Source organism: Melospiza melodia, unplaced genomic scaffold, assembly GCF_035770615.1.
Source record: "Melospiza melodia melodia isolate bMelMel2 unplaced genomic scaffold, bMelMel2.pri scaffold_45, whole genome shotgun sequence".
Lineage (NCBI taxonomy): Eukaryota > Metazoa > Chordata > Aves > Passeriformes > Passerellidae > Melospiza > Melospiza melodia.
In genome coordinates this window covers 1,356,020-1,380,953 of record NW_026948772.1, presented here as the reverse complement: position 1 = coordinate 1,380,953, position 24,934 = coordinate 1,356,020, and the positions used below count along the sequence as shown (strand labels likewise).

Below are 24,934 nucleotides of genomic sequence, written 5' to 3'. Positions count from 1 at the left end.
GACTGCTCTGGGGGAGCTGTGAGGGGGCCGGGGCAGAATGACGTCCCCAGTGACCTCACACAGCCCCTGTGATGTCACACAGCCATCTCTGATGTCACACACCCTCTGTCATGTCATACAACATCCTGTGATGTCACACAGCCTTCCTGTGATGTCACACAGTCATCTGATACATCACCCTGTGATGTGATACAGCCATCTCTGTGATGTCACACAAGACACTGTGATGTCACAAAGTCACCATGTGATGTCACTATTACAGCATCCTGAGTGGGTCGCTGAGGGTGAGAGAGAGAGACGGTGAATCTTGTTTCTTGATCAGAAGGCTGGATTTATTGATATATCATATATAATACATTATGACTATACTACATAGAATAAAGAGAGGAGTTGCAGATGTTGCTAACTAGGCTAAGAATAGAAAGAAAGAATCTCATAACAAAGTTGTGTCCAGGGACTCTGTCCCTAGCTTGCACTTTGTGATTGGCCCTTAATTATAAACATAGGAGCAGGAGCCAATCAGGTGCATCCTATTGAATTCCACAGCAGCTGATAACAATTGTTTACATTCTCTTCTGAGGCCTCTGCTTTCCAGAAGACGCAGAAATCTGAAAGAAAGGATTTCTGTGAAAAAATGTCTGCGACATGTCACTGTCTTTTCTGTGATGTCACAGTCTGTTCTGTGACATCACAGTCTGCTCTATGATGTTACACAGCCACCCAGTGATGTCACAAACCAATCTTTGATGCCACAGATTCACACTTTCTGATGACAGAGTCGGCTCTATTGCCACATATCCTACTCTGTGATGTCACAGCCAGCTCTCTGATGTCTCAACTCACTCAGTGATGTCACAAAAAACTCAAGAACTCAGTTACATTGAAATGCTGAAGTTTCTTGCACTTTGAAGAGATTCCTGTCAGGGACACCACGGATAACTTGTCCCCAGGGTCCAGGTAGAGCAGAACACTGGAGGCAGTGATGACAGCTGGGGACAAACAAGGCAAAGGTGTCTCTGGTGCTGAGCAAACATGGATGTGTTTCAGGTATGCAAAAAGGCCAAGGCCTGAGCCCCAGCCCCTGGCCAGGCAGATCCTGTCCCCCACTCCTTGCTCAGGGCTCTTGCCAGGATGGGCACTGGCATGTGGGGATGTGCAATGGCAAGGGCAGGAGCATGGGGCGGCCCCTGCCAGGCTGCTGAGCAGGGAAAAGGAGGCAATGAGGCCCCAGCTTGCAAGGGTCACTTGTCCCCTTGTGGCCTCAGGCCCAGGTCCAGCAGCCATGGCCAAAGTGCTGCCCAAGTTGGCTCTGGCAGGGCTGTCTTGCAGTTGCTGCCCATCCCTGTGCCCTGTGCAGCCCAGGCTGTCTTATGGTGTCCCTGCCCTGCACCTCTGTCCCTGCAGGCTGTCGTCCCTGGCACAGCACAGGCAATGCTCCACAGCAACCTCTGCAGCCCCCATCCCAGGTCCTAAGGGACCAAATGAAACCAAGTCACACCTGGAGGAAGGGCTCAGGAAGACCAAGGGGTATTGAAGGCTGACCACAAGGCCAGCTCACACCTTGACCCTACGACCTCTTGGAATTTCCATCTGAACACCACTTAAATCCTGGAGCTGGTAGCTCTCTGTGTGCCTCTCTATATCTTTTTTGTCTTTCTGTCTTTCTGTGTCTTCTGTTTCTGTGCTCCTGCAAATTTTTTTTAACATTAAATTGAACAGGCTTAGAGTTTGTCAAGTCGAATGGGCCAAGTGAATGCTTTGAGAAGTGTTTTTTGTTGATTGAATGTCTGTTGTAGTTTGACATGAGAGGAATTTTAAAAAGCAATTTGTGGAGAGATTTATTCATAATTGGTTAGCTGAGAAAGGCCATACTGATATAATGCCACTGGTTAAGCTGAAGGAAGAAAGTCAGCAGTCAGCAAGCTGAAAGGAAAGTTCAGCAGTGACCTTGCTGCAACATGAGGATAGGGAGTAGAGATTAGTCCTGAATATATCCTGAGAATATGTAGAAAGTATCAAAAGTAGAACCATAGGAATGTAGAAGTAGGCGTAGGTGCTGATATGTAACTGACCAATCCTGAGCTCAACTTTTGCAATATGTATGAAGCTCATTATGAACTGTATTTAACCCGCCTTAGTGATCAATAAAATTGAGCCTGTGATGATCAAATTGATGTCCTGGTTCCCTTCCGTCGACAAGTGGTGGAGAATGCGGGCAAAACCGAATCTCTGCCCTTTATTCTCGGATTAAAAGAAAAAGGGGATTACGCCACGGTCGAGGAAGTTGGGTTTGGGTCCTTGCAGCCAGGACGGTGCTGGAATTTGAAGCACCCTTGAGGATCACAACGGTGACTCAAGCCAATACGTGTCCGCCGGAGCCTGGAGAGCTGCAACAGCGCGCGCTGATTAATAGGTATGGATAGGCAAGCGGCATATGATTTATTCGCCACGTATTTAGAGCGGCGTGGGATAAAAGGGATAGATTTAAAAAAGGAGTTACCAGGGTTATTAGCCTATGGCCATGCTAAGGGTATCTTTTCTAACCCTCATACAGTTCATGAGCTTGCAGAGTGGAACAAGTTTGGGGAAATACTGTGGGATACAGTGTTAGACGATGATAAGTCAGCAAAGAAATTAGGAAAGTTATGGCGGGTGGTGTATAACACGTTACTTCAGCAGGTTTCTGAGAGAAAGGCAGCAGAAAGGGCGACAGAAGCTCATAAGAGGAATATAGAGTATGGTCGTGAGGATGATCCCCTGGCACCTTCTGTAACTAAGGTACTTATGCCTAAGAGTCCCCAGCAAAGTGATGTGGAGGATTTTCCTATAGGCACAGTGGAACCGTCTGCACCTTTCCTGTCAGAGGGGGAGGGCGAGTCGGATGGTGGGGGTAAGAGTAAACCAGCTTTGCCTCCGCCACCAACTTCAGGCGTGTCGGATGGTGGGGTGGGAGTAAGCCAGCTTCGCCTCCACTGCCAGCTTTGCCTCCGCCGCTTCCCCTGAGTGAGCCGGCTCCGGTTACGGCTTCAGCGGGGGGGGGGCGGCTTCCCCCGTGCGAGCCGGCTCCGCTCGAGCCGGCTCCGGTTTCACTGTCAGCTCCAGCGGGGGAGGGAGGGCCCCTGCTTCCCCCGCGCGAGCCAGCCTCTGCTTCACTGCCCCCCCCCGCGCGAAAACTCGGTGTCTGCACCGAAGCGCCAGCAGCATAGCACCCTTAAAGAGTCAGATCCCATCCCAGGGGCACACCGTGATCCATGGGGGGAGATGGCTAAACAGAGGAGGGAAGCTTGGGCTGCTTTGGCGAAAGAAGTAATGCAAATGGGGGATGGTGAGGCGGTGGAAATAGCTTCTAGTCTTGCATGTCCAGTCACATACACACCACAGTATGATGCACAGGGGAACCTTACGCATAATATAGCAGAATATACTCCCTTAGATTGGAAGCTGTTAACTCAGCTACGTTCTACGGTTAGTCAGTTTGGAGTAAAAAGTGAACCTGTTAGGCAAATGCTAGATTATCTTTTTAATACTCAGGTTTTATGTCCTAATGATTTAAGAGGAATAGTTCGGTTGATATTTACTCAGCATCAGCAGTTATTGTTTAATGCACATGACCAATTACATGGAGTAATAGTAGAGGAGCTCACGGGCTTAGGGGCATTTTTATGTACAGAGGCACAGATGATATCGGGAGCAGATAAACTTACAGAGTCTATGTGGTTAGTGCGTGCTGCAATAGATATGGTTAAAGAGCCAGGAGGGTTACCGGCTTATATGGGTATTAAGCAAGGAAGGGAAGAATCATTTGGAAATTTTATTGATAGAGCAGCTACTGCCATCGATCGGGCTGGTGTTGCAGACTACATGAACGGGGTGCTATTGAAGCAGTGTGCCTTGCAAAATAGCAATCCAGCAACCCAAAGAGTGTTAGCTACTTTAGGGGCAAATTGGACTATTGAAGAAGCATTAGAGCGAATGGCATTAATGCCAACAGCTTCACAGGCATTTATAGCAGAAGCCTTAAAGGAGTTAGGATTAGGGTTACAAAAGCAAGCAGAGTCTACTCAGAATCAGGTGTTAGCTGCTCTTGCTCCTCTCCGAAGCGGCTCACTGGCAGTCACGCAAGGAGTTTCGACACCATTCATCAAGTGTTAACGATGCGGCAATGAGGGACAGACACAAGTTGCCGCCATGACATCGGAGACACCAGCTGCTGCCGTAACATCGTTACTACCTCCTGTCTGCAACCCGCAACAACACGGAGCTTCGGCTTGGACTTATCAGCAGCAGTAGACGTCACACTAATGATGAATCGGCCTGAGAGGATACCCACTGGAGTAAAGGGTCCTCTTATATTAAATGGACAAGCATGTGGAGCATTATTGCTGGGACGTTCTTCTACAACTATGTTGGGATTATTTGTTTTGACTGGTGTTATTGATTCGGATTATACAGGGGAAATACAAATAATGATTTACACCCTTTATCCTCCGATTAAAATTACAAAAGGACAACGCATTGCACAATTGGTACCACTATCACAAATGACATCGGGAATACAATCATTTACTGGGCAAACACGGAATGAAAAAGGTTTTGGTTCTACTGGTGTTACACTTTTGACTGTGGATTTACAAAATAGACCAAAGCAAAAAGTTGAAATTACTTATGGGCATCAAAGCATAACCCTTTATGGATTATTGGATACAGGAGCAGATACCAGCATCATTTCTCCAGAAGCGTGGCCACAACATTGGCCTCTCTTCCCATCATCAAACACGCTGACAGGAGTGGGAGGATTTACATTGGCAAGCAGATCGCCATCTTTGTCTGTGTGCATTGAGAATCAACAAATATCTGCTGTGTTTTCAATTGTTCAACTGCCTCCTACAGTTTCCTGCTTAATTGGAAGGGACATTTTAACATAATTGGGAGTGGTGTTAACTAATCAGCATCCTTTGGGGTAATTGCCATTGCTTGGACTTTCCCCATTCCACTCACCTGGAAAACGGATACACCGGTGGTGGTTAAGCAATGGCCATTAAAAGGGGAGAGTCTTATCATGCCCATGAATTGGTAAAGGAACAATACACACAGGGATAGCTTATAAACCCTGGAATTGTTAGCAGAAATATGGGCAGTGTCCAACTTACATGAACCTTTAAATGTAGTCACAGACTCTATGTATGTTGCAGGAGTAGTCAGACGAATAAAGGAAGCAGCAATTAAGGAAGTGAATAATAAACGATTGTATGAGTTACTGATACAGTTAAGGAAAGCTTTACGGGAAAGAGCAAACGGTACCTATAAGCAGTATATTGAAAAAACATCAAGATTTGAGAGATCCACAAGCATGTTTGGCTAAGGTTTTTTATGTGATTAACCATTTATGCATTTTTGGGGAAGACGATACCCCTCCTGCAATTAAACATCATCCGAGGTCAGGTCAGGAAAATACTAAGGAAACAGAGGTCTGGGTTAAGTATAAGAACCCAAGTACAGGATTATGGGAAAAACCTGCAAAAGTATTATATTGGGGTCGGGGGTATCTTTGTGTTTCCTCACCTACAGGGCCTTTGTAGGTGCCTCCTAAGTGGACTAAACCTGTTTTTGATGCAGTCTCTGGTGGATTGCCTTACGGAGGAGGACAAGGAGCGACTGGGGAAGAAACTGCTTCTAGTCCTACGACCACTACTGTTACAATTGAAGGGGTACTCGGAAGCGGTGGACAGAGCACTGACACGTCACTATCGGACAGCCCGGGAGTTGATTGGTTTCATTGACTCATTATCAACTTTTCGCTTAACAAATCCAGCGAAACTACATTGCCTTGACTGTCACAATCCACATTGTGCTGCCTGGATAGCTCTACGTTGTGGGGGTTGTGAAAGAACTTGTTGGATAGAACAATCATTACTGTGGGACTTGTGGTGGCACACTTGTGAACACGAGCACACGTGGGCCAAAAGCTGGCAAGATGAATTAAGGAGACAAACAGGGCAAAACGCATATATAGCTTTAAGTCTTTATGAGTCTCCTGAACAGAAAATTCTTGCTTATTATTGATGGGAAGTACAATGTATTGTGAATAGAATTAAGGTTCAAAGTAAATCATGTATAGTTTCTATAAGGTGTAGGAAATTAGTGCCTTTAACACAGCATTCAATTGTAGGACCCTTCGAAGGGGATCCTGATAGAGCATTAGATTGCTGCATTGACAATTTGCAAAAATTGAGTTTGCAAGTGGCAGGACCAGTAAAATTAGGAGCAGCAAGGTTGAAGACAGATAAGAAAAGGAAGGCAAAAAGGGAACAGTCTCATTTGAATAAGGATATCAGTGATTGCTAATTAATTTTCTATGATTAGAACAATTTTACAGTTGTGGGACCCTCAGGAGGATATAGTTGTTGAGGAGGATAACGAACAAGAACTACGATTACGAAATAAGATACGCCTTGTGTTAAAGAAAGACCTTGAGCTGTTAGCCTCATATAGTAAAAAGGCTGAAGAGGCTTTGCGACCACCACCATTGAATTGGTTGCTTTGGATTGAAGAACCAGACTTTTATACTGGTCCTTACTTACATTCGCTTCCTTGTTATGTTTGCAAAAAGGATAAAGATAAGTGCTATGCATGGGTAGCTTTGCATTGTGCAGATTGCAATCAGGTTTATTGGTATTCACAGAGGTCATTGGGATATTTATGGTGTACATCTTGTTCTGGAAGGTGGATTCGAAATTTTTTCTGGGTTAGAGCTCTTGAACAAAGTAGTGGCCTGCCAGGACGGACAGGATTACAGCTTTTTGAGAGTGCAGAACAAGTGGTTATAGCATATCTTAGGTGGAAGTTGCAGGAAAACCTTAGAATATTTGAAATTAATAAAGCCTCACGCATCATAGCAGCTCGCTGTAAAGCTGATTTGCCTTCAAACTTATCTCATGCTATACCTGTGAGCAAGGATGCTGATTTAGAATTATCAAAAATTGACTCAGCCTTACAATAGACAATCTAGCAAACCAGGGAAAAGACAGCGAAGAAAGGAAAAACAAAGCAAGCAGAAGGAAGGAAAGGAGAAGCAAAGCAAGCAGAAAGAAAAATGAGGTTTGTTCTTGTTATACTGCTCAATGCTGTAGCAAGTGAAGCAGTAGGAATAACACACTTTAGTCAACCAAGGGAAAATTTATGGGTGACACTTGCTAATCAAACTAACCAATCATCACTTTGTCTTAGCCTTGGAGGAGTCACTAACCCATTTCGAACATGCCTGGTGGGACTTCCGGTGTGGTCTCCTGGAGAATTTTGTAGTTTGATAAACAATCAAACCTTATGTATGTCTAACATGTCAAACATCACATTGCCGGTGCAACAAGGGTATACTGCAGGTCAGAGTGATGGCTATCATCAATGCTTACTAATCCAATCACTTAACACCTCTTTGCGTTCTCCTCCTGAAGAATTGGATCTTTTTGGAAGTACAAATGCCAGTATATCTAATACTACAGCTGGCAGATGGTTTAGCTTCAAACTTTCGGGTGCTCAGAATTTAAACCAACCTAAAGAAACATGGGCTACCCTAGATTCATCCCTGAATGTGAGTGAATTCTCTCCACAGCATTACAGTCAATGTAACGGCACAAATATCACAGCACCAATGAAATTACCCGCAGGAATATTCTTGATTTGTGGAGACAAGGCGTGGAATGGTATACAAGCTAAACCACAGGGTGGACCCTGTTTTTTGGGAAAATTGTCACTGTTTCACCCTAATGTGTCCTTGCTAATGCAGCTGAGTCAAAATTCAAACAGGAGAAAACGTAGCATACATGACTTAGACTGCAGCAAGATAGGAGATCCACGGTTTTGGGGCACATTCAAACAAGTGGTGGTTTCAACTATCTTGTCAGGAGGATCTGCCAATAAAGCCATGAATTTAGCAAAACAATTAGGATGCTGGGCAAGGGATGAGCTGAACAAGACATCACAAATTCTAGACACGCTAACCGCAGATGTGCAAAGTGTTAACCATGCTGTTTTGCAAAATAGAGCTGCTGTAGATTTTTTGCTCTTAGCACAAGGGCATGGATGTGAAGAGTTTGAGGGAATGTGTTGCATGAATCTGTCTGATCATTCGGTGTCCATGCACACTAAGATAAAAGAACTGCAACAGGGACTTCACCATCTCAATGAAGAAGAAGGTTTAGGAATTGACGAATGGCTTAAAGGCTTAGGACTTGGACCATGGCTGAGAAACCTTGTGACATATGCTATAGGGCTACTGGGTGTAATTTTAATGTTTTTGCTTATTTTGCCTTGTGTCTTTAATTGTATTCAAAACATGGTCAGCCGTACAATAGCAAAAACCTGCAGACTAGTCTTCTTGCTCAAGAAGAAAACAGGGGAAATGTAGTCTTCTTGGTCAAGAAGAAAATGGGGGAAATGTGGAGAGTTTTAGTAATGATTGGTTAGCTGAGAAAGGCCATACTGACATAATGCCGTTGGTCAAGCTGAGAGAGGGAAGTCTGCAGTCAGTAAGCTGAAAAGAGAAGTCAGCAGTCGGTGACCAATGACAGGCAAGGACAGAATGCCCTTGCCGCAACATGAGAATAGGGAAGAGAGATTCTCCCTGAGAATATGTAGAAAGTATCAAAAGTAGAACCATAAGAATATAGGAGTAGGCGTAGTTGCTGATATGTAACTACCCAATCCTGAGCTCAACTTTTGCAGTATGTATGAAGCCCATTATGAACTGTATTTAACCTGCTGTATCGATCAATAAAATCAGACCTGTGATGATCTAATTGATGTCCTGGTCTCCTTCCGTCGACACCTGATGAACTCAAATCCCAATTTTTGGGTTCCATGTCCTCCTAGACCCCAATTTTGGGGTCCCCTTCATCAATTTTGGGGTCCCTGATCCCCCTAAATCCCAATTTTGGGGTCCCCTTCCCCAATTTTAGGGTCCCAGACCAGACCCCCCCAAACTCCAATTTTGGGGTCCCTACCCCCAAATTTTGGGGTCCTTTCCCCATTTTTAGGGTTCCAGACCCCCCCAAAACCCCAAGTTTGGTGTCCCTGAACCCCCCAAACCCCAATTTTGGGGTCCTATTCACCAATTTTTTGGGTCCCAGGATCCTCCTAAACCCCAGATTTGGGATTCTTACCCCAATTTCGGGGTCTCCACCCTCAATTTTGGGGTCCCAGACCCCCCAAACCCCAAATTCGGGGGTTCTCACCCCAAACTTTTGGGGTCCCCATTTCCCCCCCCAGAGGCCTCGCTGGAGGAGGCAGAGCCGGTGGTGGGCAGAGCTTCAGCGAGGGGCGGAGCTTCGGCTGCTGGGGGCGGAGCCGGGCCCGGCTGGGCTGTGGGACGGCCACGAGGGGGCTCTGATGGCAATCCATAAAAGGTAAAAGGGGTGGGGCCTGAAGGGGGCAGGGTGGAAGGGGCAGGGCCTTGCAGTGTTTCCTTATATGGGCAATGGGAGAATTTCGGGGATTTTTAGATTTTTTGGTCCCTGACTGAATTTTGGGGCCCTTCAGGGGATTTTGGGTGATTTTTGAGGGGATTTTGGAGGATTCACTGGGACTTGGGAGGATTTTGAAGGGTTTTCAAGAGATTTTTTTGTGTCTCTCGGGGGTTGTGAGGAGATTTTGGGGCATTTTGAGGAGGATTTGGGGTCCCTGAAGAGTTTTTTAAGGATTTTGGGTTCCTAAGGGGATTTTGAGACAATTTGAAGGATTTTGAGGGGATTTTTGGGGCCCTGATGGGATTTTGATGAAATTTTGTGGTATTTTGAGAAGATTTTGGGTGGATTTTGAGGTAATTTGGAGGATTTTGATGGATTTTGGGGCCCTGAGGGGATTTTGAGTTAATTTTAAGATCTTGAGGACATTTTGGGGTCCCTGAGAGGGTTTTGAGGTGATTTTGAGGGATTCTGAGAAGATTTTGTGGTCTCTGAGTGATTTTTGGTGTTCTTGGGTTGATTTTAGGGGCCCTGAAGGGAATTTCAGGGTTTTGCCTGATTTGAAGGGAATTTTGAGGGATTATGGGGAGATTTCAGGGTCCGTGAGTGGATTTTGAGGTGATTTTGGGATTTCTGAGGGGATTTTGGGGGAGTTCAAAGGAGTTTGGGGGAAGTCTGAGGTGATTTTGGAGTCTGTGGGGGAATTTTTGTGGGATTTTTTTGGGATTTTGGGATCCCTGAGAGAATCTGGGGCTTTTTAAGGGAAATTCAGGGTCCCTGAGGGGATTTTGAGAAGATTTTGGGGGAATTTCAGGAGATTTTTGGTTCCTGAGGGGATTTTTGGGGGATTTGGGGGAATTTGTGGGGATTTTGGGAGAATTTAATGAGGTTTTGAGGAGATTTTGGAATTCCTGAGGGATTTGGGGGACTTTGAGTCTCTGAGTGGATTTCACAGAGATTTTGGGGAATTTGAGGAGACTTTGGGTTCCTGAGGGGATTTTTTTTTTTTAATTTAAGGGGATTTTTGGGTCCCTAAGTAGATTTTGGGGGATTTTAAGGGAATTTGGGGGGAATCTGAAGAGATTTTGGGGTCCCTGGGAAGAATTTTGAGAGATTTTAAGAAAATTTGGAGTGATTTTCAGGCAACTTTGGGGCTCCTGAGGAGATTTTGGGGGATTTTAAGGAGAATTTAGGTCCCTGGTGGAAATTTTGAGATTTTGGGGCATTTGAAGGGAATTTTGAGGAGACTTTGGGGACCATGAGGGAATCTGGGGCATTTTAAGGAAATTTTGGGATCTCTGAGGGGAATTTGAGGGGATTTTGAGGAAATTTGAGGAGATTTTGGATTCCTGAGGGCATTTTTGGGGAATTCTGGGGAATCTGAGGAGATTTTGGGGGAACTTGAGATTTTTGGAGATTTTGAGGGGATTTGGGGGGTTTTTGAGGGGATTTTGTGTTCCTAATGGGATTTGGGGAAATTTTGAGGGGTTTTGAGGAGGTTTTGGGGTCCATGAGGGTATTTTTGAAAAATTTTAGGTTCCTGAGGGGATTTGGGGGGATTTTGAGGTGAGTTTGGGTTCCTGAGGGGATTTTTTGAGATTTTGAGGTGTTTTGGGGGATTTTGAAGGGTTTGGGGGGATTTTAAGATATTTTGGGGGTCTTGAGGGATTTAGGGGCATTTTAAGGGAATTTGGGGTCCTTGAGGGGTTTTAGCAGTTTTTAAGGGATTTTTGGGGTCCCGAATGTAATTTAGAGGAGACTTTGGGGTATTTTGTGGGGATTTTGACAGATTTGTGGGGTCCCTGAGGGATTTTGGGGGATTTCTGAGGGGATTTTGGGATCTTGGGGAGATTTTAGGTTCCCTGAGGGATTTTTGGGGTGTTTTAAGGGAGTTTTGAGGTCTCTGAGGAGGTTTTTTGGGGATTTTAAAGTGGTTTTGGAAATATTTTGGGGTCCTTGAGGGGATTTGGAAGGAGTTTGAGGTGATTTTTAAGGGTTTAGAGGAGATTTTTGTGTCCCTGAGGGATTTTGGCAGATTTCAAAGAATTTTTAGGATTTCTGATGGAATTCAGAGGAGATTTTGGGGCATTTTGTGGTGATTTTGAGGGATCTTTGTGGTTCCTGAGGGATTTTGAGGTTTCTGAGGGAATTTTGGGGGATTTTGAGTGGATTTGGGGGTTTCTGAGGGGATTTTGATGGGTTTTGAGGAGATTTTGAGGTTCCTGAGGGATTTGGGGCTTTCTGAGGGGGTTTTGGGGAATTTAGGGAGATTTTGGGTTCCTGAGGGGATTTTTGGGGGATTTTGGAGAATTTGATGGGATTTTTGAGTGAATTTGGGGGATTTTGAGGAGATTTTGGCATCCCTGAGGGATTTTGAGGCCTCTGAGTTAATTTTGGGGTCCCTCAGGAGAATTTTGAGATTTTGGTGGATTTTAAGGGAATTCTGAGGAGGTTTTGTGGTGCCTGAGGGGAATTTTGGGGGGAATTTGAGGAGATTTTGGGAGATTTTGAGAGAATTTTGGAGTTCCTGAGGGGATTTGGGGCATTTTAAGGGAACTTTGGGGTCACTGAGGGGATTTTGATGAGATTTTGGGGGTATTTGAGGATATTTTGGGGGAATTTGAGGAGATTTTGGGTTCCTGAGAGGATTTCCAGGAGACTTGGGCAATTTTGAGGAGATTTTGGGGCAAATTTGATCAATTTGGGGGGATTTTGAGGGGATTTTAATGGGTTTTGAGGAGATTTTGAGGTTCCTGAGGGATTTGGGGCTTTCTGAGGGGGTTTTGGGGAATTTAAGGAGATTTTGGGTTCCTGAGGGGATTTTTGGGGGATTTTGGAGAATTTGATGGGATTTTTGAGTGAATTTGGGGGATTTTGAGGAGATTTTGGCATCCCTGAGGGATTTTGAGGCCTCTGAGTTAATTTTGGGGTCCCTCAGGAGAATTTTGAGATTTTGGTGGATTTTAAGGGAATTCTGAGGAGGTTTTGTGGTGCCTGAGGGGAATTTTGGGGGGAATTTGAGGAGATTTTGGGAGATTTTGAGAGAATTTTGGAGTTCCTGAGGGGATTTGGGGCATTTTAAGGGAACTTTGGGGTCACTGAGGGGATTTTGATGAGATTTTGGGGGTATTTGAGGATATTTTGGGGGAATTTGAGGAGATTTTGGGTTCCTGAGAGGATTTCCAGGAGACTTGGGCAATTTTGAGGAGATTTTGGGGCAAATTTGATCAATTTGGGGGGATTTTGAGGGGATTTTAATGGAACTCAAGGAAATTTTGTGGTCTCTGGTGGGAATTTTCAGATTTTGGGGCATTTTAAGGGAATTTTGAAGAGATTTTGGGGTCCATGAGGGAATTTGGGGCATTTTAAGGGAATTTCTGGTTCCTGGGGGGAATTTGAGGAGATTTGGGGGGAATTTGAGGAGATTTTGGGTCTCTGAGGGGATTTTTGGGGGGATCTTGTGGTCTGTGAAGGGATTTTGGGGCAATTTGATGAGATTATTGGGGGTTTTGAGGGTATTTTGGGGGAATTTGAGGAAATTTTGGGTCTCTGAGGGGAATTTAAAGGAGATTTCGATATTTTGGGGAATTTGAGGGGATTTTGGGGAATTTTGAGGGATTTTGGGGAGGTTTTGAGGACATTTTGGGGTTCCTTCAGGGATTTTGAGAAAATTTTGGCTTCCTGAGGGGATTTTGTGGGGATTTGGGCAACTTAGATCAGATTTTGGGGGAATCTGAGGAGATTGTAATGGAACTCTAGGAAATTTTGGGGTCTCTGGTGGGAATTTTTGGGTTTGGGGGCATTTTAAGGGAATTTTGAGGAGATTTTGGGGTCCCTGAGTGATTTTGAGGGTATTTGGTGATCCCTGAGGGGATTTTGAGGAGATTCTGGAGTCCCTGAGGGAATTTGGGGCATTTTAAGGGAATTTTGGGGTTTCTGAGGGGATTTTTTTGGGATTTTGGGAGAATTTAATGAGATTTTGGAGTTCCTGAGGGATTTGGGGGATTATAAGGGAAATACTGGGGTCCTTGAGTGGATTTTGGGGGATTTTTTGGGGAGATTTGGGGGTCCCTGAGGGATTTTGAGGGGACTTGAGGGATTTTGGGGGGATTTTGTGTTCCTAACAGGATTTGGGGGGATTTTGAAGAAATTTTGAGGGATTTTGGTTGATTTTGAGGAGACTTTGGGGTTCTTGATGAGATTTTTGGGGTTCCTGAGTGGATTATGGGTAAATTTGGGGGATTTTGGGGCAGTTTTTGGAGATTTTGGGTATTTTAAAAGAGTTTTGGTTCCCCTCAGGCCAGGCCAATCCTGGGCGGAGCTGTCGGCCATCTTGGCTGCAGGGGCGGAGCCGGAAGTGCTGGTGAGTGGGCGGGGCCTGACATGGTGGGCGGGGCCTGGAGACAATTCAGGGACCCCAAAATCAGCCCAGGAACCCCCCAAAATCCCCAAATTCCCCCAACCCCTCCCCCTCCACAGGTGTCAATCAAGGCCCTGTGCAAGGCCAGGGAGGCGGAGCTCCACAGGCCACGCCCACACAGGTAAGCCACACCCCTTCGTCCTTAACCCCTAATTAACCCCTCAATTAATCAATTAATTAATGAACCCCAGAGCTGCCAATCATCCCGGGAAGGCTCAGAAGGCTCCGGATTGTTCGGAACAGGCTGAGGTGGGCGTGGCTGGCTGGGGAGGGGGCGTGGCTCTGCTCAGGCCACGCCCTCTGCTCGGACACGTGGTGCCCCTAGGCTGTACTGATTGGCCACAGCCCAGAGGCGGTGCTTTGGGCGCTGGAGGTCCTGGCCAATCAGAGCACAAGGTGGGTGGGCCTGAAAAAGTGGGTGGGGCTTAAAGGGGAGGAAGTGGCCAAAAGAATGGGAGGGGCTTAAAGGGGTAGGTGTGGCTTAAAGAGATGGGTGGGGCTTAAAGTGTGGGTGTGGCCTAAGAGGGTGGGGGGGCTTTAATATGTGAGGGGGGCTCAAAAGGTGGGTGGGGCTTAAGAGGGTAAGAGAGTGTGTGGGGCTTAAGACGGTGGGGGTGGCTTAAAAGGGTGGGTGGGGCTCCAAGGGATTAGCTGGATTTAATGGTGGGCGGGGCTTCAATGAGTGGGTGGGGCTTAAATTGTGAGTGGAGCTTAAAGGGATGGGGTGGGCTTAAAGTAGTGGGTGGGTTTGCCATAAGTGGATGGAGCTTAAAGGGATGGGTGGGTGGGGCCTAAAGGATGGGTGGGGCTTAAAGAGGTGGGTGTGGCTCAAAGGGAATAGGTGTGGCTTTAAGGAGTGGGTGAGGCTTAAAAGAATGGGTGTGGCTTAAAGGGTGGTAGGTGGGGCTTAAAAGAATGGGTGGGTCCTAAAGAGGTGTGGGGGGATTTAAAAGGTGGGTGGGGCTTAAAGGGATGGGTGTGGCTTAATGAGAATAGGTGTGGCTTAATGGGGTGGGTGTCACTTAATGAGAATAGGTGTGGCTTAATGGGGTGGGTGTGGCTTAAAGTGGTGGGTGGGGCTTAAATGGTAGGGTGGGCTTAAGGGGACAGGATGGGGCTTAAATGGTGGGTGGGGCTTAAAGGAGTAGTCAGGGTTTAAAGGGGTGGCTGGGGCCAAAATGAATGGGTGTGGCTTAAAATGGTGGGTGGGGCTTTAAAAGGTGGGTGGGCCTAAAGGAAGGGTGGGGCATAAAATGGGAGGGTGGAGCTTAAGGGCATGTGTCGAGCTTAAAGATGTAGGTGGAGCTTAAGTGGGTGGGTGGGGCTTTAAAATGTGGGTGGGGCTTAAAGGGATTAGGTGGGCTAAATGTTGGGTGGGGATTAGAGGGATGTGACCTAAATGGGTGGGTGGGGCTTAAAGGGATGGGTGGGGCTTAAAAGGGTGGGCAGGGCTTGATGGGTGGGTGGGGCTTAATAGGGAGGTGGGGATTAAAGGGGTGGGTTGACCTTTAGGATGTAGGTGGGGCTTAGAGGGGTGGGTGGGGCTTAAAAAGGGTGGGCAGGGTTTAAGGGGAGGGTATGGTTTAAAGGGTATGGGTGTGGCTTAGAGATGTGGGTGGGGCTTAAAGAGATGTGTGGGACTTAGAGGGTGGGTGGGGACTAGAGGTGGGTGGGGCTTAAAGGAATAGGTGGGTCTTAAAAAGGTGGGTGGGGCCTAAAGGAAGGGTGGGGCTTAAGGGGATGATTGGAGCTGAAAGGAGTGGGTGGAGCTTTAAAGTGTGGGTGGGTCTTGAAGGGATTGGGTGGGCTAAATGTTGGGTGGGGCTTACACAGAGGGGTGTGGTTTAAATGGGTGGGTGTGGCTTAAAGCGATGGGTGAGGCTTCAAGGGGTGGGTGGGGCTCTAAGGGATGGGGCAGCTGAAGGCATGGATGGGGTTTGAGTGGGTGGGTGGGGCCAAAGGGGTGGGTGTGGCCTAAAGGGGTGAGTGGGGCTTAAAGGGATGGGTGGAGTTTAAAAGGGTGGGTGGGGCCTAAGTGGGTGAGTGGAGCTTAAAGAAGTGGGTGTGGCTTAAAGGGATGGGCAGGCCTTAAGGGGGTGGGTGTGGCCTAAGGGGGTGTATTGGGCTGAAAGGGATTGGGTGGGGCTTAAAGTAGTGGGTGGGACTTAAAGGGGTCAGTGTGGCCTAAATGGGTGTGGTGTGGCCAAAAGCAATGGGTGGGGCTTAAAGGGGTGGGTGGGGCATAATGGGGTGATTGTGGCCAAAGGAATGGGTGTGGCCTAAGGTGGGGCTTAATGGGGTGGGAGGGAATTTTGGGGGTTTTTAGGACATTTTGGGGTCCCTGAGGGGATTTCTGTTGCTGTTGGGGGTGTGGCCTCACACCTGTCAATCACAGAGCTCTCCTGCATGGCCCCGCCCACTCAGCCGAGGCCCCGCCCACCCTGAAGTGCCTCTTGCAGGTGAGGGGGGAGGGGAATGGGGTTGGGGTCAAAATTGGGGATTTTGGGGCTTCTTGGGGGTCAAAACTTCAGATTTGGGGGATTTGGGGGTCAAGTTTTTGAAATTGGGGGATTTTGGGGGGGATTTGGGGGTTTTGGGGATTTCTTGGGTCAGAAATTTACATTTTGGGGACTTTCTTGGGGACTTGAGGGATTTTGGGAACTTTTAGGGTTGGGATTTTGATTTTTAAGGGGGATTTGGGATTTTTGGGGGGATTTTGGCAATTTTGGGGTCAGGATTTGGGGTTTTGGGGTGAATTTGGAGTTTTTGGGGTCCCTGAATCCATTCTTTTGTGTTCCTGAGGTGTTTTTGGGGTGGATTTGGGATTTTTGGGGTGGATTTTGGGGTACTGGGGGGTTTTGGGGCAGATTTTGGGATTTTTGGGCTCCCTGAGTCCATTTTTGGGGTTTCTTAGCTGGTTTTGGGGTAGTTTGGGGTTTTGGGTGGGGTTTTGGGGTTTCCGAGTCCATTTTCAGGATCCCAGGATCGTTTTTGGGGTGGATTTGGGGCTTTTGGGTGTTTCTGAGCTCATTTCTGGGGTGGATTTTTGGGATTTTGGGGTCTCCAGGCCATTTTGGGGTCCCTGATGTGCTTTTGAGGTCCCCAGGAGTGCTGGGGGGCCATGGGGGAGGTGTGGGGGGCACTGCCCCCCCTCCTGTCCTACCTGTCCCACCTGAGGGGGCAGCTGCGGACGCACCTGGAGCGGGGGATGGGCACCGATGGAGTCACCAGGTAACACCAAAATGTCCTGAATTATCCCTAAAATATTCTCAATTATCCTAAAATATTCTAAATTACCCTCAAATATCCCAAAATCCCTGAAATCCGGCCCAAAATACCCCAAAAATCCCAAATGCTCCCAAAAATCCCCTGGGACACACCTGCAGCGGGGGATGGGCAACGATGGAGTTACCAGGTGAGACCGAAATCCCCTGAAATATCCCTAAAATATCCCAAATCCATCCTAAAATACTTCAAATTATCCCCAAATGTCTGAAATCTAGCCCAAAATGTACCAAAAAAATTCCCAAATCCACCCCAAACTCCCTGAAATTGGTCCTAAAATACCCAAAATTATCCTAAATTTGTCCTAATGTACCCAAAATTCCCAATTTTTATTGCCTTTTCCCCAAAATCCCCATTTTTCACCTCAAAATCTCCTTTTTTCTTCTCCTGTTTCCCGAATTTTATCCCCCCAAATCCCTATTTCTATTCCCATTTTTCCCTCCAAATTCCCATTTTTATTCCCATTTTTCTACCTATTTTCCTCCCAAAATCCCCCTTTACCCTCCCTATTTTTCCCCATTTTTTTCCCCATTTTCTCAATTTCCCCATTTCTCACCCCAAATTTCCCTGCGCTCCCCCCCCCAAGGCTGTTCCTGCTCTGGGTGGGGCTCTCGGCCTTCTGGGGCTCCCTGGGCCCCCAAAATCACCCCAAAATTCGGCCCCAAAATCCCCAAGTTTGGCCCCAAATTTGACCCCAAAATTGGCTCTCAAATCCCCAAATTTGGCCCCAAAATCTGGTCCAAAATCGCCAAAATTTGGCCCCAAAATCTGGTCCAAAATCGCCGAAATTTGGCCCAAATTCTCCAGGTTTGCCCTAAAATCAGCCCCAAAATTGGTACGAAACTCCCAATATTCCACCCCAAAATCTCCAATATTTCACCCCAAAATCCCAAAATCCAGCCCCCAAACCAGCCCCAAAATTGGCTCTAAAATCCCCACAATCGGCCCCAAAATCCCCAAAATCTGCTCTAAAATCCCAAAATATGCTCCAAATTTAGTCCCCAGATCCCCAAGTTTGGCTCCAAACCCCCAGAAAAAAACCCCAAAATTTTGCCCGAAACCACCAAAATTCCGCTCCAAATTGGCCCTAAAATTCCCAAATTTGGCCCCATAATTGTCCATAAAATCCCGAAAATTTGCTCTAAAATGCCCAAATTCAGCCCCCAAATCCTCAAATTCAGCCCCAAATTCAGCCCCAAATTCCCCAAAATCGGCCCCAAAATCCCCAAATTTGGCCTCAAAAATCCCCAACATTTGGCCCCAAACTCAGCTCTAAAATCCCAAAATTGAGCCCCAAATCAGCCCCAAGATTTCCAAAATTGGCCCCAAATTGGGTCCCAAAATCACAAAGTTCAGCCCCAAAACTCCAAAATTTGGCTCTAAATCTCCAAATTCTGCCCCAAAAATTCCCAAGTTCAGCCCCAAAACCTGTTCTGAAATCCCCAAAATTGGCTCCAAAATCACCAAATTTGACCACAAAATCCCAATTTTTATTCCCATTTTCCCCCCATTTCTCCCCCTATTTTTTTCTCAAAATTCCCATTTTTCCCCCTATTTTCCCTAAAATCCCCATTCCCCCCCCCCTATTTCTCTCCATTTTCCCAATTTCCCCATTTCTCACCCCCATTTCCTCCCCAGGCTGTTCCTGTTCCGGGAGGGGCTCTTGGCCTACCGGGCCTCCCTGGGCCGGGCGCTGACCCAGCTCCAGCAGGAGCTCCAAAATCCCCAAAATCCACCCCAGGAACCCCAAAATTCGGCCCCAAAACCTCAAAATCCACAAAATTCAGCCCCAAAAATCCCAAAATTTGGACCCAAAATCCTCAGATTTGGCCTCAAAATCAGCTCCAAAATCGGCTCTAAAACCCCAAAATTTGGATCCTAAATGCCCAAATCTGGCCCCAAAACCCCAAAATTTGGATCCTAAATGCCCAAATCTGCCCCCAAAATCCCCGGATTTGAGCCCAAACTCGGCCCTGGAGCAGCTCCGGCAGCAGCTGTGGAGGGGGAGGCGCCGAGTGGTGAGTGTGGGAATTTTGGGGGAAATTTTGGGGTTTTTTGGGGGTTTTTATGTGGTTTTTGGGGGATAAAATGGGGAGTTTTGGGGTTTGGGATTTGGGGTTTTTGGGATTTTTGGCGGTTTTATGGGGTTTTTCGGGGTTTTTATGGGGTTTTGGGGGGTAAAATGGGGAAATTTTGGGGGTTTGAGATTTGAGAATTTTGGGGTTTTGGGGGGATAAAATCGGAACTTTTGGGGGATTTGGGGCAATTTTGGGTGTTTGGGATTTTGGGGGTGGGGGATTTGGGATTTTGAGGGATTTGGGGTTTGGGAATTTGGGGGATTTTGGGGGATTTGAGGTTTGAGGTTTTGGGGTTTTTTTTAGTGGTTTTGGGCCTTGGAGTTTTTTGGGGAGTTTTGGGATTTGGGGGATTTTGGGATTTTGGGGTTTTGGGATTTGGGATTTTGAGGATTCGAGATTTTGGACATTTTGGATTCGGGATTTTGGGGGTTTTTTGGGGGATTTTGGGGTTTGGGGTTTTTTTGGGGTTTCTGATTTGGGGTTTTTTGGGGTTTAGAGTTTGGGGGATTTGGGATTTGGGGGAGTTTGAGGTTTTGGGGATTTAGGATTTGGGGTTTGAGGATTTTGGGGTTTGAGATTTTGGGATGTTTGGGATTTGGGGTTTTTGGGGCATAAAATGGGGGTTTTGGGGGAGTATTTGAGGGGATTTTGGGGTTTTGGGGGAGTTTTGGCAGTTTTGGGGATTTTGGGGTTTTTGGGATTTATTTTTTGGCGTTTTTAAGGGTTTAAGATTTTGGGGAATTTTGGGGGTATGGGGGGTTTTTGGGCTTTTGGGATTTTTAGGGATTTAAGATTTGGGTGTTTTGTAGATTTTGGGGTTTGTGATTTTGGGAGGGATCTGGGGGAATTTTGGGGATTTTGGGGGATTTGGGGTTTGGGGGGTTTGGGGTTTTGGGGTATTTGGGATTTGGGTTTTTGGGAGATTTGGGGGGAGAATTTTTGGGATTTGGAGGTTTTTGGGGGGATTTGGGGATTTCGGGGGACTTGGAGGATTTGGGGTTTTGGGGGGATTTGGGGACATGTTGGGGTTTTGGAGACTTCGGGATTTTTGGGGGGTAAAATGGGGAATTTTGGGCTGAAATTGGGGTATTGGGGATTTGGGGTATTTTGGGGGATTGGGGGATTTGGGTGTTTGGGGCACTTTGGGGGATTTGGGGAATTTTGAGGTTTTTGAAGTTTTTTGGGGTTTTGGTATTTGGGGTTTTTGAGGGGGTAAAATGGGAAATTTTGGAGATTTTGGGGGGTTTTGAGGTTTTTGGAATGTTTGGGGCTTGGGGATTTTGGGGGAGTTTGGGGAATTTTGGGATTTTTGGGATTTGGGGTTTTTGGGGTTTGGGCATTTTGGGGGATTTTGGGAATTTGGATTTGGGATTGGGGATTTGGGGGTGATTTTGGGTTTTGGGCTTTTTTTGTAATTTAGGGGGAAAAGGGGAATTTTGGGGTAAATGGGGAACTTTGGGTAATTTTGGTGATTTTGGGATATTTTGGGTGACTTGGGAGACATTTTTGGGGTATTTTGGTTGACTGCTGATTTTTGGGTTAATTTGGGTGATTTTGGGTCAATTTGGGGGATTTTTAGGGACATTTTGGTGATTTGAGGTGAATTTGCGTGATTGTGGGGGGATTTGGGGGGATTTTGGGATGAACTTTGGTGCATTTGGGGTTAATTTGGGTAATTTTTGGGTTAATTTTGGTGCTTTTTGGTTTAATTTTGGGTTAATTGGGGGGGATTTCAGGGTTAATTTTGGTGTATTTTGGGTGAATTTTGGTGATCTTTGGGTGAATTTGGGGGGATTTCAGAGTTAATTTTGGCTGATTTGGGGTCAATTTGGGTGATTTCAGGGAGATTTTTGGGTTAATTTTCGTGACTTGGGATAAATTGTGAGCTAATTGTGGGTTAATTTGGGGTATTTTTAGGTAAATTTTGGTGATTTGGGGTTAATTTGGGTGATTGTGGGGTGATTTGTGGGATTTTTGGGTTAATTTTAGTGTATTTTGGGTTAATTTTGCGTTAATTTGGGTGATCTCTGAAATAAACAAAGGGCCAGGAGACTTCTTCTCCTCCTTTTTAATGCCTTTATTAAAAGTGATCAGCTCAGGATTGGGTGGCTCGACGGGTCTGCAGCGTCCGTCGTCGTCTCTCCCAAAGCAGCTCAGAGGAGGAGGATATGCACAGCTCTGTCCACCAGGGGCAGAGCTGGGGATCAGATCCTCTTGGGAGCCTTTAGGGCCTCCTGATCCCTGTCAGATGGTGCCCCTCCCACTCAGTCAGCCTGGTCTCACCGCCGGGGTCAACTCCCTTGGTCAGGGCGAGAGGGTCCAAAGGTGTTCCGCGTCTCTGCAGGCTCAGCACTCGGCTCCTCACGTCCAGACATCATGCCAGTCTCTCAACTCTTAGGTGGCTTGTTGTTTTTGGGGTTTCTCCATGAGTTTGGAGATGGGGGTCCCACAAAGCATTCTGGTCTTGCGAGTCACTTTGCATAACCCCCCCCACCTTCTCAGGTGTCTTCCCTATTCTGAGAAAGGTAAAACTTAGCTTCGGGCAAGGTCCCCACCCAGGAGAAGGGCCATCACCTCACCCCAGCCAGGGCTTTTACTAATACAAAAACAACCATTAACGACAACGACCCGTGATTACAAAAACAAAGGCAGCAGCCCAGCAGTAGAGGTAACTTTTTCTCACAAAAAAAATATTAACCAAATTTTTGTTCATAACAGTGGGGAGGGGGTGGGGACAAATTGTTATTGATTGGCAGCCATGAAGGGTCTTGATTTTCATATCTAGTCAGACTGCATTAGAAGGAACTGGGGGCCAATATCAACTGTGGATTGCTGATACCAAGCAATAAACAGGAAAAGAAAACAGGACAAAACAGTTCTCTCTGCATTGTTTTCAGTATAGTATATTCACTTTGAATACACTTTTGTAATCTCTCTAATTAATAGAAGAATAAATATATTGCATTATTTTCAGAGAATTTTCTTTTTTGGGAGATTTGAACAAATGTTTATGAGCTTTTCCTATTGAATTCCTGAACAGAACATCTCTAGAGAGAAGAGGCCTCTGGAGTAAGAAAATTCATTACCAAACTCCAAGTGGCGGAGGATCCATCCCCATCCGAGCAGCAATGAACAGAAATGGGCACAGCTTTGTGGCTGCCCCAGCTTTGGCATGGGCCCTGGGCCTGGAGCAGGAGCAGCTCTTGAGGGCCCCAAGGCCGGGGCTCTTGTGCTGCCCTGGGCAGATGGGATGGCAGCAGGGGCTGCAGAGCTCTCAGCACCTCAAGCAGAGGGGAGCAGGGCAGCCAGGGAGCCTCCTTTGGCCTTGGCCCAGCGCCTTCCCCCATGGCTGGGGCTGAGTCCTGTGGCAGCTGCAGCTGCTGCTGTGCCCTTGCCAGGGGCTGAGGCCATGGCGCCAGTGCCCAGAGCAGCCTGGCCTGAGCAGAGCTGTGGGGCCAGAGCCAGCTGGACTGGGCTGGGGAGAGGCCCTTTGTGCTGCCCAGAGCTCAGGGCAGCTGGCAGAGCTTGCAGGGAGCTGGGCTGGGCTCAGATAGCCTGGCCCAGAAACCCTCAGCCTGGATGAGCGTGCAGGGGCAGGACTCAGGCCAGGCCTTGGGGCAGGGCCAGCGCCTATGCAAACAGGCAAGTGGCCCAGAGAGGAGGCTGCTCTGTGCCCAGGGTGGCATGGACAGAGCAGGGAGGGGGCCCAGGACATTTGTCAGTGCCAGCCTCTGTGCCCAGGCCTTAGCAGCCCTGGCTGCTGAGCCCAGCTTTGGCCTGGGCTGAGTTTGGCTGCGGCCCAGCTCCATCCTCCTGCGGGGCTCAGGGCCTGTTCCCGGCCATGGCCAGCCCTGGCTGCCTCTCTGCTGGCCCAGAGGTCGGCAGAGCCCGGGGCAGGGCTGTCTGTGCAGCCCCACAGGTGCCACGGGCTCTGCAGGAGCTGGCACAGGCTGCCTAGAAGGGAGACCATGGGGCACAGAGCCCCAAGGCTGCTGTGGGCACCACGGCACAGGGGCCGTTCCCAGCTGCAATGCTCCTGGCCTGGGCTGGGCCTGCACAGGGGCTGGGCCACCATGGCTGGGCCAGTACAGGGCCACAAAGGGGCCACGCAGCCGCTGCCAGGGCTGACAGCAAGGCCAGGCACACACAAGCAATTGCTGAGCATGGCCTGCGCTGGCCAGGCCTGACTGTGCCAAAGGCAGAGCTCAGCTGCCCCTGGGGGCTGCAGCAACAGTCCTGAGCCCAAAGAGCCTCCATGGCTGTGCTGGAGACCAAGGCTGCAGGAGGGAAATGCAGGGCTGCTGCAGGGTAGGGAAGGCATTGAATTCCAGCACACACCTCGGCTCTCTGATGATGCTGGCACCATGCTGGGCCCTGTTTCAGACTGGAGCAGTGAAGACTGGGGACATGTCAGATGCTGCTGGGACATCCCAGAGAGCTGAGGGAAGAGCTGTAATGGATTTTAAACTGTTCAAATGTTTGACTTGTGTTTGTTGGCACAAAACCTTTCTGTGCCTCTGAGAGTCACCAGGCCCTGAGCCCAAAGGACACAAACCTGATGAGTTGTGGCTCCCACTACAGGGGCACTTGGACCTTGGCTCTGCACCGGAGAGCTCTTCATCCCCTTTCTCTCTTTTCTCCCTCTGGGCATGGAGGGAGCTCCTGACTTCAGCCTGTGACTTGTGTGTGCAAAGAGCAATTCGGGGAAGAATTGGGGCAGGAAGGTTTTGGGGGACCTTGGCATCTATGCTGGGCACAGAAGGTGTTTCCTTTGCTCTGAGACTGTCTGCTGTGGAAAGTAGATTTAATATCCACCAGAGGAATCACTTTTGCATTTGATGGAGCCGTGCCTTCCCTTGGCTTTGTTGGCTGACAAGAAATGAACATCCCTCTGTGTCTCGGGCAGCTCCTTCTGCAAGGAAAGCAGGTGGGAGTTGGAGCCAAGGAGCTGAAAGTCGCAGGTGCAGCCTGGGCTGGAGGGAGCTCAGATTTACACAAGGTTGTTCTGAGTGCCAGGTCTTGGATGGGGGAAATGGTGGGGTAGGGGTAGGGACAGAGTCTGATTGATTGTCAGTGATAAAGGGTCTTGATTTTCATATCTATTCAAATTACATGAGGAGGTTCTTGGATTCAGTGTCAATTGGAGACTGCACATATCAATAAATCAACAGGAAATTAAACTAAACTTGTCCTAAAAAAATATTTTCTCTCTGTCTTTTCAAATATCATGTATTCACTTTGAATACACGACTGAGAGCTACTTAACTACAAAATATTTTGTAACTTTAATCAAAATATTCCCAATGGCTTGGCTTGTTAAGGTGTTCTGAATGTTAATGAGACCTGGGAAACTGAATTCCTGCACTCAAGAGCTGAAGGCTGAACAAGCCTCTGAAGCAGGAAAATTCAGCAGCAGTCTCCAAGTTGCTGAGGATGTCAGCAGCCCCCACTGAGGCCATCGCTGCCCAGAGACCGTGGGGGAATGGGCAGACAAGGAGAGCGTCTCTGGGGCTGGGACAGCACAACTCAGAGGCACCAGCGGCTCCAGCTGGGCAATGGAGTGTGGAATGTGGCTGGGAAAGCCCTGTCTGGGCTGGGCCAAGCAGGACAGACAAGCCCTGACTGACTGCCATCCCCCAAACAACTCTCTCAAGGAGACATTTAAAAGGAATTACTGTTGTTTGTGTACTCTG

General features: G+C 47.6%; 1 protein-coding gene and 1 long non-coding RNA gene across 2 annotated transcripts in view; one reads left to right on the top strand and one right to left on the bottom strand.

Annotated features, from left to right (window-relative positions):
• Nucleotides 1–24,934, bottom strand: part of LOC134434649 (zinc finger protein 883-like) — a 149,927-nt gene that overhangs the window by 80,113 nt on the left and 44,880 nt on the right. The gene's annotated exons all lie outside the window — the stretch shown is intronic.
• Nucleotides 14,067–16,313, top strand: LOC134434632 (uncharacterized). Its single transcript, XR_010031897.1, has 3 exons — nt 14,067–14,127; nt 14,204–14,274; nt 16,274–16,313. It is a non-coding gene; the product is annotated as an uncharacterized LOC134434632 (long non-coding RNA).